Here is a 17383-nt window from a genome sequence, read left to right on the forward strand (position 1 = left end):
TGCCATGGGCCCCTGTACCGCCTCCTCATGCTGCTGCCAGGTCCAGAGTGTGTCATGGGTCCCTGTACAGCCTCCCATTGCTGCTGTCTCTATCGCCACACTCTGCCATGTGCCACTTTCAGGTCTCCTCACACTGCTGGTGGTTTCCATTTTTGTCATAGGGTGCTGCATGGCCTCCCATTGCTGCTGCCTCCACCGCCACACTGTGGCTCCACACTCTGGTTTTGGCCCCGTGACTGGCCAAATGAGTGAAGTGTGCGGTGATTCTAAGATCGACGGCACTCATCTGCATGTCATACTGCCTGACAGTATTATTTCTCTTCCCCAGCAGACTCCAAGGGCATTTAAATTAAAGGTACAGTGTTCAGCACTAATATTAAGTCTCTCTGAAGCCTAGAAACATCCTTTTTTAAGTTAAATTCACAGCGAATATATTCGACTCGAATCGAATTTTTTCTACGAATTCGCCGAATCAGTCGAATCGAATTTTTGAATACTTCGCTCATCTCTACCAAAGACATGTAGCAGAATACATTTTAGCCCAAAATTTATGAAGACATTTTATTTTTTTAATTATTTATTGGATATATTTTATAGCAGAAAGTAGAAAATATTTTTTTTTTATCAAAAGTTTCCGTAAATAGTAAATAGAGTCCACCTGTGTGTAATTTAATCTCAGTATCAGTACAGCTGTTCTCTGAAGCCCTCAGAGGTTTTTTTTAGAGAATATTAGTGAACAAACAGTATCATGAAGGACAAGGAACACACCAGATAGGTCAGGGATAAAATTGTGGAGAAGTTGAAAGCAGGGTTAGGTTATAAAAAAAAATCCCAAGCTTTGAACATCTCATGGAGCACTGTTCAATCCATCATCCGAAAATGGAAAGAGTATGGCACAACTGCAAACCTACCAAGACATGGCCATCCACCTAAACTTACAGGCCGGGCAAGGAGAGCACTCATCAGAGAAGCAGCCAAGAGGCCCATGGTAAATCTGGAGAAGCTGCAGAGATCTGCAGCTCAGGTGGGAGAATCTGTCCACAGGACAACTATTAGTCGTGCACTCCACATATATGGCTGTTATGGAAGAGTGGCAAGAAGAAAGCCATTGTTGAAAGAAAGCCATAAGAAGTCCCATTTGCAGTTTGCAAGAAGCCATATGGGGGGCACAGCAAACATGTGGAAGAAGGTGCTCTGGTCAGATAGGGCAGAATGGAACTTTTTGGCCTAAAATCAAAATGCTATGTGTGGTGGAAAACTAACACTGCACATCACCCTGAACACACCATCCCCACTGTGAAACATGGTGGTGGCAGCATCATGTTAAACAGGGACAGGGAAGCTGGTCAGAGTTGATGGGAAGATGGATGGAGCCAAACACAGGGCAACCTTAGAAGATAACCTGTTAGAGTCTGCAAAAGACTTGAGATTGGGACGGAGGTTCACCTTCCAGAAGGACAATGACCCCAAACATACAGCCAGAGCTACAATGGAATGGTTTAGATCCAAGCATATTCATGTGTTAGAATGGCCCAGTCAAAGTCCAGACCTAAATCCAATGGAGAATCTGTGGCAAGACTTGAAAACTGCTGTTCCATCCAATCTGACAGAGCTTGAGCTATTCTGCAAAGAAGAATGGGCAGAAATGTCCCTCTCTAGATGTGCAAAGCTGGAAGAGACATCCCCAAAAAGACTTGAAGCTGAAAGGTGGTCCTACAACGTATTGACTCAGGGGGGGTTGAATACAAATGCCGCCACGCTTTTCACAAATTTATTTGTAAAAAAATTTAAAAACCATTTATCATTTTCCTTCCACTTCGCAATTATGCACCACTTTGTGTTGGTCTATCACATAAAATACATTTACGTTTTTGGTTGTAACATGACAAACATAACATGACAAAATGGGGAAACTTTCAAGGTGTATGAATGCTTTTTCAAGGCACTGTATATAACACTGATATCTGTACACTGACTGCTATTCCCTATATATAACACTGATGTCTGTACACTGACTGCTATTCCCTATATATAACACTGATGTCTGTACACTGACTGCTGTTCCCTATATATAACACTGATGTCTGTACACTGACTTCTATTCCCTATATATAACACTGATAACTGTACACTGACTGCTATTCCCTATATATAACACTGATATCTGTACACTGACTGCTGTTCCCTATATATAACACTGATATCTGTACACTGACTGCTGTTCCCTATATATAACACTGATGTCTGTACACTGACTGCTGTTCCCTATATATAACACTGATGTCTGTACACTGACTGCTGTTCCCTATATATAATACTGATGTCTGTACACTGACTGCTGTTCCCTATATATAACACTGATGTCTGTACACTGACTGCTGTTCCCTATATATAATACTGATGTCTGTACACTGACTGCTATTCCCTATATATAACACTGATGTCTGTACACTGACTGCTGTTCCCTATATATAACACTGATGTCTGTACACTGACTGCTATTCCCTATATATAACACTGATGTCTGTACACTGACTGCTATTCCCTATATATAACACTGATGTCTGTACACTGACTGCTATTCCCTATATATAATACTGATGACTGTACACTGACTGCTATTCCCTATATATAACACTGATGTCTGTACACTGACTGCTATTCCCTATATATAACACTGATGTCTGTACACTGACCTCTATTCCCTATATAAAACACTGAGTGTACAGATGTCAGTGATATACAGTTGTGTTCAAAATAATAGCTGTCAGACATCACTAACCTGATCAATCACTGTTTTTGGTAGAAATGATATTTCTACATGGCAAATAATGTACTAGCAGGTGTAGTAGAGTAACAGAAATCCAAAAGACCCAACAGTCATGACATGCATGCTGCTGATTCTGTGTAATTGAATCACTAGTTTAAAGGGGCATGTTCAAAATAATAGCAGTGTGGAGTTCTATTAGTGAGGTCATTCATTCTTTGAAAAACAGGTGGCAATTATTGCCCTTATTTAAGGAAGGAAGGCAGCAAATGTTGTACATGCTGGTTACAGTGCATTTCTCTCTGAAATTCTGAGGAAAATGGGTCGTTCACTGTTCATTGTTCAGAAGAACAGCGTACCTTGATTAAAAAGTTGATTGAGAGGGGAAAACATATAAAGAAGTGCAGAAAATGATAGGCTGCTCAGCTAAAATGATTGCAAATGCTTTAAAATGGCAACCAAAACCTGAAAGACGTGGAAGAAAGCGAAAAACTACCATTCGAATGGGTAGAAGAATAGCCAAAATGGCAAGGACTCAGCCTACAATCAGCTCCAGGAAGATCAAAGAAGGTGTAAAGTTCCCTGTGAGTACTGTTACAATTAGAAGACGCCTATGTGAAGCCAAGCTATCTGCAAAAAGCCCCCGCAAAGTCCCACTGTTGAAAAAAAGACGTGCTGAAGAGGTTACAATTTGCCAAAGAGCACATTGACTGGCCTAAAGAGAAATGGCGCAACATTTTGTGGACTGATGAAAGTAAGATTGTTCTTTTTGGGTCTAGTGGCCGGAGACAGTTTGTCAGACGACCCCCAAACACTGAATTCAAGCCACAGTACACTGTGAAGACAGTGAAGCATGGTGGTGCAAGCATCATGATATGGGGATGTTTCTCATACTACGGTGTTGGGCCTATTTATCGCATAACAGGGATCATGGATCAGTTTGAATACATCAGAATACTTGAAGAGGTCATGCTGCCTTATGCTGAAGAGGAAATGCCCTTGAAATGGGTGTTCTAACAAGACAACGACCCCAAACACACCAGTAAACATGCAACATCTTAGTTCCAGACCAACAAGATTGATGTTATGGAGTGGCCAGCCCAATCCCCGGATCTTAATATAGAAAACTTGTGGGTGACATCAAAAATGCAGTTTCTGAGGCAAAACCAAGAAATAGAGAAGAACTGTGGAATGTAGTCCAATCATCCTGGGCTGGAATACCTGATCACAGGGGCCAGAAGTTGGTTGACTCTATGCAACACAGATGTACAGCAGTTCTCAGAAACAGTGCTTATACAACTAAATATTCATTAAGTGATTCAAAGGAAAGCAAAATCTTCAAACATTTTTCAGTTTATATAGTGAATGTTTGAGTTTGTAAAGAAGAATACAAACACTGCTATTTTTTGAACAGTCTAATATTCACTTTTCTTCAATTTTTTTTAGAGGAACAACACAAATTTGATATATTTTTCTTCATGTTTTGATTTGGAATAGAATGTGTTGTGTTCCCAATGCATTTGTGTGTATGGAAATAAAAGCTATTAGAAGGATTTTGAGCTTTATTCACTTTTTTCAACACACTATTATTTTGAACACAACTGTATATAGGGATCTGGACACCCAGGTGACACCATTAGTGGCATAGGGGTACATCAGTTTCTCACTGTGCAGGATTTGTGATGATGAGGATGAATTTAACAAAGAAGCAGCATGAATGTGTTATTTTTTTTTGTCAGCGTGAGTACCCGAAAAATCATTGAAAAGAGCAGTACATATAGCTAAAACAGGAAGATAGGAAATCTCTGTTATAAGACAGGAATTGATACATGTTCTTCACAACATGCAGCATAGAGTTTAAAAAGACTAAAACATTGTGGAACGATACCTACCAGTATTGTATGAGGAGGATACATATGCCCAAATTTTATCTGGGGGGGTTAAAACTGTCTCTCGGTGAGCCCTTTCTGTAGGGATATTTCTCTCCCTCAGCTACTTCCCTTTAAGGGCAGGACTCCAATTAAAAGGTAATTAAAGATATGGTGGGGACAGGTTCCTTTGTTGTCCCCATATTGTTAGACACAAAGAGATTGAATCTACTGTAAATGGCAAAAAATGTAAAAGAAAAATCTTTATTAATTTCAACACTCAGTACGTTGTCTGATAACATGCAAGGTTTGCTCAGTACCATACAGGGGCGGACTGACAACTCATGGGGCCCCTGGCAATAGGGGATCATGGGGCCCCTGTGTTCTTGCCCAAACTCAAAAAAGCCTATAAAAAAGGTACCAGGGGCATCACATGGGGACTCCCAACTGATCCCGGGCCCTTGGGCAGTGCCCGAGTTTCCAAATGGTCAGTCCGCCCCTGGTACCATATGTGGGTGGACTAATAGAAGACTGTGGGATTGTCTCCATAATCACATCTATAACAATGAAAAAAATCTCTCCACAAATGTGGCTAAACATTTTATGGGCGTGCATGGGGGCAACCCCACAGTCTTATAAATACAGGGCATAGAAAGAATTGTTGCCCCAAAATTGGGAGGTGACACCTTCAGACTTCTCTGTAAGTGGGAAGTCTTCAGGATTTTGCACTTACAGACAAGGATTCCAGGAGGCCTGGACTATGAATGGGATTTACCCACTGTTATGAATAGGCCACTCTGTCCAAGATTTAACCAGTAGGTGCTGGAATATAGATTTTAGTAGAAGAAAAAAATCGAAAGTCATGCACAACCTGATATTCTCACTAATGTTTTTATTTATTAGTTGTTTTTTTTTCCTTGCAACTGTTACAGGGTATCTTTCATGCACACAAGACATTTAAAAAACTCTCCTAGAAGCTGTCCTCATGGCAGCAGCGTTTTTGCATTAAAAAAGCCTGATGCCTGTAAAAGTATCTAACACTTCTACAAGCATTTAGGCGCTTCTAAAAGCGCATTTCATTGGCCAGAATGATCATTTATTCTGGCCATTGAAATGAATTAACACTCAAGCACTAGATATGGCTAGCATTTAATGCGTTTAGCTGCGACAAGCATTTTTTTTTTTTCTGCTAGTAAATGCTACTGCAACTAAAATCTTCTAAAAGTCTATGTGTGCATGGACACCTAGGACTACATAGAGGGCCATTTGGAAGCACTAAAGCATCCCTAAAAACACCCTGTGTGCATGAGGCCTTAATGTGATGCTTTAGAAGGGGAAACATATTATGTTGTTGATGGCATGTTTTGTTTTTATTTTACCATCTCTCATTCCCCCCACACTGAGTGGTTGCTTCTGTGTGACCCTATGTAGTCTCTTACAGCAGTGTTTTTCAACCTTTTTTGTGCAAAGGCACACTTTTTTCATGAAAAAAATCACGAGGCACACCACCATTAGACAATGTTAAAAAAATTTACCTCTGTGCCTATATTGACTATATATAAAGTAATTCTCTTGAATAGGAATCAAACACAAAGAAATTATTTTATAATAGTAATTAATCCCCCATATAGTAATTCATCCCCCCATAGTAATTCATCCCCCATAGTAATTCATCCCCCATATAGTAATTCATCCCCCATAGTAATTAATCCCCCATATAGTAATTCATCCCCCATATAGTAATTCATCCCCCATAGTAATTCATCCCCCATAGTAATTCATCCCCCATATTATTATTATTATTATTATACAGTATTTATAAAGCGCCAATAGTTCGCTCAGCGCTGTACATTATAAAATATAGTAATTAATCCCCCATAGTAATTAATCCCCCATAGTAATTCATCCCCCATATAGTAATTCATCCCCCATATAGTAATTCATCCCCCATAGTAATTCACCCCCCATATAGTAATTCACGCCCCCTATAGTAATTCATCCCCCATATAGTAATTCATCCCCCCTATAGTAATTAATCCCCCATATAGTAATTCATCCCCCATAGTAATTCATCCCCCATAGTAATTTATCCCCCATATAGTAATTTATCCCCCATAGTAATTCATCCCCCATATAGTAATTAATCCCCCATAGTAATTCATCCCCCATATAGTAATTCATCCCCCATAGTAATTCATCCCCCATATAGTAATTCATCCCCCATAGTAATTCATCCCCCATAGTAATTCATCCCCCATAGTAATTCATTCCCCATAGTAATTCATCCCCCATATAGTAATTCATCCCCCATAGTAATTCATCCCCCATAGTAATTCATCCCCCATATTAATTCATCCCCCATATTAAGTCCCCAAGCCCCCCCTGTGTCAATTCACTTACCTTTGCTCCGCGCGTTCCTCTCGCCGTCTTCCCGTGCCGTTCCGGTGTAGCATGAAAATCTGTCTCCTATGAGGATCTGTCCCCCTCGACGTATCTGCGCATGTGCCAGTTTCAGGCATTAGCAGCCGATCGGCGATCTCCGGCACATGCGCAGATACGTCGAGGGGGACAGATCATCCTGACAGTATCACGCTCCGCGGGCCGGATTAAAAGGTCTATGTTACGGATGAAATTGCAATTTTTCCCACGGCACACCAGACAATATCTCACGGCACACTAGTGTGCCGCGGCACAGTGGTTGAAAAATGCTGTCTTACAGCACCGCTCCAAGCGCCCATTCAGCCCCATCCGGTAACCCACTACTCAAGGGTCCTGGCCGGCTATACAAAGTATGACTCAGAGGTGCTGCATCCTGAATCAGTGGATGGAAAATTACCTCTGCCTAGGCTCTTCCCAGGCCATCTCCTCTGACACATTTGCTCCGCCCACATGCCTCTATGACTAAACCTCGTGGGTGGGGTGGAATTGTCCAGCACACACAAATTTGGTGGGGAAACGCAAACTTGTTGAGAATGATATATAAACAACTGAAAATGCCACACATGAACCAGTGTTGCATGTCACAAATGCTATAAGTTCCCAAGAATGCATATAAAATAGTGGCAATAGAAAAAAGTTAGTTATAATGCTCCAATTCTGTGCCCCAGATTTGGGCTACACTGACTTGTTGAAATGTACCAGCAAAGGGGGGCTGCTTCGGGCTCCCTGAAGGCTGAATCATCTCAAAGGAATATCCTTCGAACAGCCTCTGGTTCTGAGGAAGAAGGGTATTCCTCCGAAACGCGTCAGCCGTTAGGGACCCCGAAGCAGCCCTCCTTTGCTGGTACATTCCTCTGTGCTTTGGAAACTATCCAAATTTGGCCACTAATGTGTGGCTTGAAGAGTGTATTTTAGTTCTGTGTTTGTGAGCACTTTGTGAGCAGTTTTCTACTGGTATTTTTTATTAAAATATCTTAGATAATGCACTACGTTGGTGCGCCCTCTTTGTTTTCTGTTGTTTCCACTCGCTCACCTCTATCTGTCTCCTCATAATGAACCCTTTGCTGCATGACCACACCTCCCAATACTGCCTGTTCACACCTTGTTCACATCTTACCCGCATCTCTCTTTATAAACCCTCTGCTGCCTGACCACACCACATCCACAGCTTCCCAACGCTTCTCCATGAGCCCATGCTGCCTGACCACAACTTGTTCACATCTTACCCGCATCTCTCCATAAACCCTGTGCTGCCTGACCACACCACATCTACATCTTCCCAACACTTCTCCATGAGCCCCTGCTGCCTGACCACAACTTGTTCAATTCTGTCCTATATTATGGACCATAAGGGCATTCTTTCTGTGTTTTCATTTTTGCCCTCCATTCCTCTTCCATAATCTCATTCAATGCTCTTCTGCCTGCCCACACCTCTCTCTCTATCTTCGACACCTCCTTATTTGCCTTTTCCTGCCTTCCCTAATTTCTGTCACCTCTCTTAATGAACCCTCTTGCTACCTGTTCACACCTTACTTGCCTATCTTTGTCTCTTCTCTATGAGCCCTCTGCTTCCTGTCCACATCTCACTCACCTGTGTCCTGCACCTTTCCATGAACATTCTGCTCCCTCACCACAACTTGATCACCTTTCCATGAACCTTCTGCTCCCTCACCACACCTTGCTCACCTTTCCATGAACCTTCTGCTCCCTCACCACAACTTGATCACCTTTCCATGAACCTTCTGCTCCCTCACCACACCTTGCTCACCTTTCCATGAACCTTCTGCTCCCTCACCACACCTTGCTCACCTTTCCATGAACCTTCTGCTCCCTCACCACACCTTGCTCACCTTTCCATGAACCTTCTGCTCCCTCACCACATCTTGCTCACCTTTCCATGAACCTTCTGCTCCCTCACCACATCTTGCTCACCTTTCCATGAACCTTCTGCTCCCTCACCACACCTTGCTCACCTTTCCCTGATAACTCTCCATGACACCTGTGCTGGATGTCCACAACTAAAGTACCTCGACCAACACCACATCATGAACCATGGATAGGGGTTTGGCATTGTCAGCCTGCAATGGGAAGTGCTGTTACTGACAGACTCTTAAGGTAAGAAACTTTGTAACAGATTGAAAAAAATGCTTTAGTGACTTCAGTGGGGCATCTCATCTGTATGCCTTGTCTTGGTTGCCGGGGCTCTGTTTGCATTGATATGTTTTTTATTGTTTAATGGTGAAGACTTTTCTATATCTAGGGTAAACCAAGAGCTTCTATCAGAAATTTGAATGGAAATGCTCAGTTCCTCCTTTGTTTAGCCTTTCCCTACAGATTCAAGCTCAGACTTTGTTGTAGGTTTATTGTCTTTCTTCGACTTCACTTATCTTCAATTTATGATCAAAGTGGCTAAGTTTTTGTCTGAACCAATGTTTATTCTATCAGCTCTCTCTACACACTATACTGAGCATGTCTGCCTTCTCCTTTATTGCTTATACACTTTTAGTTTTTATAGCTTATATGTTTTACAGTCTTGGAAATCTTCTTTCCATTCTCCAGTCCCCTCTACAGTCTCCGGTTCAGCCAGTAGGTACAAATCTTTCCACTGAAACCAGCACAGGTACATCTCCCTCAATGGAAATCAGACCCCTTACTGATCCAGAAAAACGCAAGCTTATCCAGCAGCAGTTGGTGATAATGCTACATGCACACAAATGTCAACGACGACAGCAAGTCAATGGTGAGATGTACGTATGCACCCTTCAACACTGTCGTACCATGAAGAATGTTCTGAATCACATGACAATCTGTACAGTTGAAAGAACTTGTCAGGGTAAGCTGTTATTACATGTACTGAGCTGTTAAGACCCTTTCACACTTGAGCAATTTTCAGGTTGAAGCTTGATACTCAAAAACGCTCAACAAGTAAAATCCCATTATTTCCAATTGTACCTGTTCACACCTGAGCATTCTGTCGCCTGTAATAAAATGCCTTTCACTGAAAAACGTACTTGCACTACTTTTCAGGCAGATCTGAGCATTTTGTCTCCATAGATTTTAATGGAAAATGCCTGAATAGTGGGAATGAGCATTTTTTTTTTAGGCATTTTAAGCTCAATTTCTATTGGCCTCAGCAAAAACGTCAAAATGAAAAACACCTGAAAAAATGCCTATAATATTTGCAAATGTGCTAAAAAAAAAAGCTTAAATTGCCTTAAAAAAAAAAAGCTTGAAAAAACGCCTGAAAAACTCTCCCATCTGTTCACTGCTTTGAATGTGCTAGGTTTCCAACCTGTGACTCCCTACTTTGGATGTTTTTTTCAATCAAGCTGTCAAATCATTGTAGCTTCTGAATTTATTACCATGGTGCCTGCAAAATGTGAACTTAAAAGAAACAAAATTTGCAGATGTGAATATAATTCCAGAATAATTGTAGGATCATTCCAATTCTTAGGGGTCAAAAGCCAACAATTACTACATTTTCACTGTCTTTACTTTATAATTCTCGGTGCCATAAAATAACTGCTGGTAGCCAGATTTTTATTTTTGACTTTTCAATTCTACATTAAATGGACCAACCTGTTTCTGATTTGGTTTTCTTTTTTGGGACAAAACAACTTTACATTTTAGGTAGGCTAAAATTGAAATTTTTAGGAACACTTTACTTCATAATAGAGCTTTGTCTAGAGAATTGTATGCTTGCTTTAATATTCCCCTCCCCAACAGCATATACATGTAAGGGTGTGACGCATGGATTAATACTGGTCTGTAATGTTAAAGTGCAATATGCTCTTTGGTCAGTAGATGGCAGCAAAGTACAAGAATCGATTTTGTAGTGACTTTTGCTAAGACAAGATAAATGCTTATTTACCCTATAAAGTTTAATGAATACTAATTTAGGGGCCGAGTAGGATCCTCAGAAGGGTCATAGTGAACTGTAAATGCAGGTTTGAGGCTGCAATTAAGAAATGACTTACTGCATCGCAAACTCTATGGGAAGGGGAGGAGTTCCTGTGCTGAGGAGGAAGTGAAGTCTGGGTCTGGCTGTTGGATGCTGTGGACCTCTGGAGAACCGGTGTGGGGCCTGGAAGAGGATTTACGGCTCACAGTGGAATCTGGTGAGGGCACCTAAGGAAGATTCACAACGAGACCAGGAAACAAGTGACTGTATGGTCCGGTTCCAGAGTGGATCAGGAGAAAGCACCAAGAGCCTGCCAGGGAACCGTAAGTGCGGCTTTGCCGCAGCACATCGCACCACACGTGGTCAGTGACATTTTGGATATACCAGAAAGTTACAAGAGACACATTCCACTTTCCTTTGGATTACAAATAGTATTGTGCAATACTTAGGGTGCACCCCAACGTTATATCTTGCTCAGGAACATTCAGGCGCAGCCAGGCTGCTTTCTGGACATTGGGAAAAGTCCGCAAGTACGGGGTTAGTGTTAGACAGTATTATTCTTACTGTATGGTTATGCGCTGTTATCATTCTGTTTACGTATGCTCAACTACATGATCACTATAACTGTTCAGTAAACGTAATTGTTTTAAAAGAACCACTGTCTGTGTCTGTGTGGCATTGTGTACCCTCTGAATCTGTGGGCCCAGCCCTTGGTCTTTCTTCATACTCACCTTTTTTTAACTATCCTCTTCGCTCCATTCAATCACTGGTACACTTCTAAATATGGATTCTAGATACAAGAACATGATGAATACTGGTGCCCTTTGCGTACTTTGCTTCTGTGCATGACCGGTCACTGCTACTCTCTCCCTGTGCAGGATGGCTGTTCTTGTATCTGCTCCCTGCAGTTTCTTTGCAGGCAGCCTGTAGTGGGTGGACCAGATTAAATAAAATAAAGAATTTTATATGTATGTTAATTTATATTTTACTGATTATAAACCCTTTTCATCCCTTAGTTCCCCACTGCTCTTCCTCTAGACTGATACTCTCTCATTGGAAGAACTGCACAAGGCATGACTGTGCTGTGTGCCTACCTTTAAAGACCTGCAGTAGCAACAGGTCCCGGCTGTGTAAGTGTATTTTCTGTCCTTATACTCTTTGGTGACCTAGAACAATGTTACTAAAAAGGTTTGTCATTGTGAGCCATGTCTGCCCTTACTGATGATAGAATATATTGTGTATAATTTATTGTGGAGCAAATGCAATTCTAAGCTTTTAACGTGACTCCATTGCTATAATAACCCAAAGCACACTGTAAAAGAAGATGCTGATTACTTGCCTGTTGAGGAGGCAATGAGTCCGGGTGGTTTTATTCCAGAGCTATTAGTGATTCTATTATCTGACACTTCCAGGTGTGTCACATATACACTGCACTCTGTGGTTCCATCTGCTGGTCACTATGCTACTACAGGACCCTATAGTAATCTAAGATCTGATGGGTGAAATGGCAGAGGGAGGAAAGCAAGGGAAACAGTAACCTGCTGTAGCATTACCCCCCTAGGAGTCGCAGAGTTATTTTCAGGTTCCCTGTCACTTTTGACCCCACTCTGATAGCCCAACCCCTGCTGACACCACCCTACACTTCTGACCACAGTATTACCATAAAATAGACTCACACACAGATATTTTTTTATGTTAGAACTGAATGAGGCCACAGTAATGCAGCACACAGAAACAGGCTTGGATATTATGACAGTTTATTTATTTATTTCAGGTACAGTTGCAAGAAAAAGTATGTGAACCCCTTAGGATTACGTGGAGTTTTGCATGAATTGGGCATAAAATGTGCTCTGAACGTCATCTAAGTCACAACAATAGAAGAACACAGTCTGCTGAACATAATACTACACAAACATTAGATGTTGCCATGGTTTAATTGCACATAACATGTAAACATTCACAGTGCAGGGAGGAAAAAGTATGTGAGGCCCTAGCTTAATGACTTCTCCCAGAGCTAATTGGAGCCAGGAGTGAGCCAACCTTGACTCCAATCAGTGTGATGATATTGGATGTGTTGCTGACAGCTGTCCTGCCCTTAAAAAACACACACCTGTTTTGGGCTTACTGATTTCAAGAAGCACTGTCTGATGTGAACCATGCCTCGCAGAAAAGAGCTCTCAGAAGACCTACCATCAAGAATTGTTGACTTGCATGAAGCTGGAAAGGGTTACAAAAGTATCTCCAAAAGCCTTGATGTTCATGTGTCCACGGTAAGACAGACTGTCTACAAATGGAGAAAGTTTAGCACTCTTGCTACTGTCCCTAGGCGTGGTCGTCCTGTAAAAATGACTGCAAGAGCACAGCGCAGAATGCTGCATCAGGTAAAGAAGAATCCCAGAGTGTCAGCTAAAGACCTACAGAAATCTCTGGCACATGCTAACATTTTTGTTGCCACATCTACAATAAGGAAAACATTAAACAAGAATGGAGTACATGGAAGGACACCACGGAGGAAGCCATTGCTGTCCAAAAAGAATATTGCAGCACGTTTGAAGTTTGCAAAAGAGCACCTGGATGTTCCACAGCACTACTGGCAAAATATACTGTGGACAGATGAAACCAAGATTGAGTTGTTTGGGAAGAACGCACAACACTATGTGTGGAGAAAAAAAGGCACAGCACACCAACATCAAAACCTCATCCCCACTGTAAAACATGGCGGAGGGAGCATCATGGTTTGGGGCTGCTTTGCTGCCTCAAGGCCTGGATGGATTGTTGTCATTGATGGGAAAATGAATTCCAGAGTTTATCAAGACATTTTGCAGGAAAACGTACGACCATCTGTCCGCCAACTGAAGCTCCGCAGAGGATGGGTGATGCAACAGGACAATGACCCAAAGCATACAAGTAATTCAACAAAACAATGGCTGCAACAGCACAGAATACGCCTTCTGGAGTGGCCCAGTCAGAGTCCTGATCTCAACCCGATTGAAATGCTGTGGCATGACCTTAAGAGAGCGATTCACACCAGACATCCCAAGAATATTACTACACTGAAACAGTTTTGTGAAGAGGAGTAGTCGAAAATTACTCCAGATCGTTGTGCAGGTCTGATCTACAACTACAGGAAACGTTTGGTTGAGGTTATTGCTGCCAAAGGAGGGTCAACCAGTTATTAAGTCCAAAGGTTCACATACTTTTTCCTCCCTGCACTGTGAATGTTTACATGTTATGTGCAATTAAACCATGGCAACATCTAATGTTTGTGTAGTATTATGTTCAGCAGACTGTGTTCTTCTATTGTTGTGACTTAGATGACGTTCGGAGCACATTTTATGCCCAATTCATGCAAAACTCCACGTAATCCCAAGGGGTTCACATACTTTTTCTTGCAACTGTATATTATTGTTGGAGAATAAGGATATGGTTTAGTGTCACTTTATGGATAGTTGTGGGGGTTATAGTGATCCTGTTAATTGTTCATGCTGCTCGGCAGCAGCCCTACTTGCTTTATTTCATTCTCTTTGTTCAGTTGCTGGGTGTGAATATAGAAAGTCCCATGTAGCTTACACAAGGCCGAGGCATTTCTCCAGCCTCAAGCATCAGAGTGTGAACAAAAAAGCCTATGTGCTGTTTCTGGTATCATGTACTATACTCATATCCTGATCCTGTCCCAACTAGATGGAGAGTCCCTCTCTCAGGATTGTCCAGAAGGACCCCCAGCAAACACATCATCTGTAAGTACACTGGTCTTCCTTACCCCTCATAACTCCCCAGCATTCTTACTTTATTTTTCTTTGTCAATTGTGCTTAACCACTGCAATGCCGGACACTTTTACCCCCTTCCTGTCCAGGCCAATTTTCAGCTTTCAGCGTTGTCACACTTGCAATTGCACGGTCATGCAACACTACCTGTATGAATTTTTAGCATTTTTTGAGACAGAAAAAACTTTATTTTGGTGGTATTAATTCAGCACTGGGATTTTTATTTTTTTGCTATATATATTAAAAAGTACAAACATTTTGTTAAAAAGTTTTACTTATATAATTTTGCAAATACATAATCTTCCTTCATAAAATCAGTGGGGCGATGAAAGGGTTAACTGTGTGCTGTTTTACATACCGGGCTGTGTCTGTGCTGCACTGTAAGCACACTGCTTTGTATGGCTGTGCTATGCAGAGCCATGCACAGCAGTGTACAGGAGCTGACGAGATTGAACTGTATTGTTTACAGTCAGAGATACTTGGCAAACACCAGGAGTCGGCAAGTAATAACTGGCCAGGATAAGATCTGCTGATCGCTGGTGCAATGCTTTAGGCTCCAGGGATGAAATAGAATAAATGCACATTTTTTTACCAGCAAAAATAAAATGTGCAGTTATTATTTTTTTGCAAAATAGTGAACGTATCCTTTAAGCATTTGGAGTATCCTATTCCCCATATCCTTCTCCTGTTGCAGTTTTAGGCTCCATGCACACTAGCATCTCCTAGAAGCTGTTATTAGCGCTAAATAGTGTTCTCCTACGTGTTCATGCATACTACTTAAGGCTATTAGCATTAAAGGTGACTTCGATCAAGGCGAATAGGATCCAGTATCCTGATGTGAAAATATAGATAGATTGCCTACTCACCAGAAGCGCAATCTTAATGCGCATATCAAGATCTTATATAGCCGGGGGTCCTAGGTAGTAGCTGCCTGGTGATGTGATCCTCTGGCAGTCACTCAGTTCAATGATGTGTGATAAGGATACCGGTCTGGTCATAGGCACTTACTCCTCAGGTCTGCACAGATACCTGGAATACCGGGGCTGAGGTGTGGAAGCTCAGTGCTGGCCTCCAGGCTGTGCAGCTCCGGTGTCCCAGCAGTGGTGAGATCTTCGGCTCGTAGATTGACCATACAGATTTCAGCTGGCAAGTTCATCAGGATCACCCAAGTGCTCTTTAGTGCAATAGCTGCTCTTTGGAGTGCGCTCACTAACTCACATACATAGCTACTAAAATGCTCCTAACAGCTTTTTTCTTGCTTTTTTCTACATGTACTGTAAATATGCTAATAAAATGCTACTAAAAACGCTTATCCCAGTGTTTTTTATCCAGCATTTTTTCCAGCGTTTTGTTTAACCACTTGAGCTCCTGAGGATTTACCCCCCTTAATGACCAGGCCTCTTTTTGCTACTCGGCGCTGCACTAATTCAACTGATAATTGCGCGGTCATGCAATGCTGCACCCAAACGAAATTTACGTCCTTTTTTTCACACAAATAGAGCTTTCTTTCGGTGTAATTTGATCATCTGTGTGCTTTTTATTTTTCACGCTATAAACAAAAAAAGGCCAAAAATTTTGAAGAAAAACAATATATTTTACTTTCAGCTATAAAAAATATATAGTAAACTCAAAGTTGGTTATAAATTTAGGCCAAAATGTATTCTGCTACATGTTTTTGGTAAAAAAAAATCCCAATAAGTGTATATTGATTGCTTTGTGTGGAAGTTATAGCGTCTATGGTATAAATACTGCAATTTACGCCATTTTTCTGCTATACAGCGCTGCGCTAGTTTAACGGACAATTGCGCGGTCATGCAATACGGTACATAAATTAAATTTACATCCTTTTTTTCCCCACAAATTGAGCTTTCTTTCGGTGGTATTTGATCGCCTGTGCGGTTTTTATTTTTTGTGCTATAAAAAAAAGGATGACAATTTTGAGGAAAAAATACCAATATTTTGGACTTTTTGCTATAAAACATGTCCAGTAAAAAAAAAATGCAAAAATCAAATTTAGTCATAAATTTCTGCCAAAATGCATTCTGCGACATGTCTTTGCTAAAAAAAATCCCAATACGTGTAAATTAATTGGTTTACGTGAAAGTTATAGCGTTTACAAATGGCGGGAAAGATACTGGGATTTTTAATTTTTATTTATACCAATAATGGCGCCGATCAGCGACTTTTGGCGGAAATCAGCGACATATGGCGGCGACCAGCGACTTATGGCAGGACTGCGGGACTGCGGCGGACATTTTGACACTGGGGGGGGGGAACTGACTATGGGGTCACTGACATCCCTAGTGACACCAATACAGTGATCAGTGAAAAAAAACCACTGAAACTGTACTAATGTCACTGGGGAGGAAGGGGTTAACATTTTTAGAATTTGCTGTGTAAGGGGAGTGTTTTACTAGGGGGCGGGGGTGTGTATTGGATGGGGGAGGGAGGGGGAAGCTGATCCAGGGAGAGAAACTCTGCAGCTTCTCACAAGCTGTCAGAGAACTGACACAGACAGGGCTGTGTGTAAACAATGCAGCCCTGCTCTGTGTCAGCGATCACCGTCAATCGCGGGAAAACGGACGGTAAAAACCGGCCGTGACCCATCGGCTGACACCCGCTGCTGACACCCGCGGGACAGGT

General features: G+C 41.7%; 1 long non-coding RNA gene across 1 annotated transcript in view; it reads left to right on the forward strand.

Moving 5' to 3' along the window:
• The first annotated feature begins 14642 nt into the window (after window positions 1–14642).
• The window catches only part of LOC149473167 (uncharacterized), a 32286-nt gene continuing 29545 nt past the window's right edge, over window positions 14643–17383 (forward strand). The window contains exon 1 of the long non-coding RNA XR_016313785.1: window positions 14643–14712. This is a non-coding gene — a long non-coding RNA (uncharacterized LOC149473167). The remainder of the gene's footprint in view (window positions 14713–17383) is intronic.

This window comes from Staurois parvus, unplaced genomic scaffold, assembly GCF_062004578.1.
Source record: "Staurois parvus isolate SC_StPar_1 unplaced genomic scaffold, SC_StPar_1.0 ptg000018l, whole genome shotgun sequence".
Taxonomy (NCBI): domain Eukaryota; kingdom Metazoa; phylum Chordata; class Amphibia; order Anura; family Ranidae; genus Staurois; species Staurois parvus.